At 43.6% G+C, this 1011-nt stretch overlaps 1 protein-coding gene across 2 annotated transcripts in view; it reads right to left on the bottom strand.

Annotated features, from left to right (window-relative positions):
* Positions 1-660, bottom strand: part of LOC106881636 (uncharacterized) — a 10571-nt gene extending 9911 nt beyond the window's left edge. Inside the window, exon 1 of one of the 2 annotated variants that reach the window (XM_014932099.2) lies at positions 434-660. The gene's annotated coding sequence lies outside the window, so the exon portion shown is untranslated. The remainder of the gene's footprint in view (positions 1-433) is intronic. The other variant, XM_014932098.2, reaches the window with a different exon arrangement.
* Positions 661-1011: the final 351 nt, after the last annotated feature.

Below are 1011 nucleotides of genomic sequence, written 5' to 3'. Positions count from 1 at the left end.
TGTGTGTGTGTGTGTGTGTGTGTGTGTGTGTGTGTGTGTGTAGTGGATCTTGCATGCATGAAATGGATTCGATCCACTATAGCCTATAGCCAAATTTAAATCAACACTGCAACAAAACTTTTCCCACTAAACTTTAGTGGTAAGGGCATTCGACTCACGATTGTAAGATCCCGAGTTCAATTCTCGGCGAAGTGTTGTGTCCACCTGTATTACAAAGGGGCCAGCCTTGTCATACTCTGTGTTACACTGAATCTCCCTGAGAACTGCGTTTAGGGGTACACACTCACCTGCACGCTAATTTTTCGAGCTTTAGCGACAAAACCACACGCCTTCACTTATTGTACTGCAACGTACGTACATACACACTTACATGCATATACACATACATACATACATACATATATATATATATATCAGAGTTGAAAATATTTACCTGGGTTAATGTAGTTCAAAGGTTTAATGACAAAATATCCAGGAATACCAGAATAGCTTAATTGGTGAGGCCTGATGGAAAATTGTGGTATGAATGTTTATGGTGGTGAAGGTAGTGGTATTTGTCGTAGGGGTGGTGGTTCTAGTAGAGGTGATTGTATTATTGTTGCTGATAGCAGTGGTGTCGAAGGTGACGGGGAAGGGGAGAGGGGGGGCGGGGAGATAAAGAAAGAGATTGCAGGTGTGTCTGCGCCTGCTCATACCGCTGGGGTTGAAGTGGAGCAATTAGTGGAGATAATGGGAGGGGAGAGGGGCGTGGAAGGAATGCGGAGTAGGAGGAAATTGGAGGTAGAGGTGAGAGAAGTGGGTGTGTATGCGTATACATGCTTGTTTGTGTATACATGCGTATACATGCGTATACATGTGTATACATGTGTATACATGCGTATACATGTGTATACATGCGTATACATGCTTGTTTGCACCCGCGCGTGTATAGTCTGTATGTGTGTATAAGAGAGAGTTGAGTGTGTATATGTGTGTGTGTGTGTGTGTGTGTGTGTGTGTGTGTGTGTGTGT

The sequence above is a fragment of the Octopus bimaculoides genome, chromosome 30 (genome assembly GCF_001194135.2).
Source record: "Octopus bimaculoides isolate UCB-OBI-ISO-001 chromosome 30, ASM119413v2, whole genome shotgun sequence".
Lineage (NCBI taxonomy): Eukaryota > Metazoa > Mollusca > Cephalopoda > Octopoda > Octopodidae > Octopus > Octopus bimaculoides.
The sequence above is the reverse complement of the archived record's forward strand: the minus strand, read 5'-3'. Positions and strand labels throughout refer to the sequence as shown.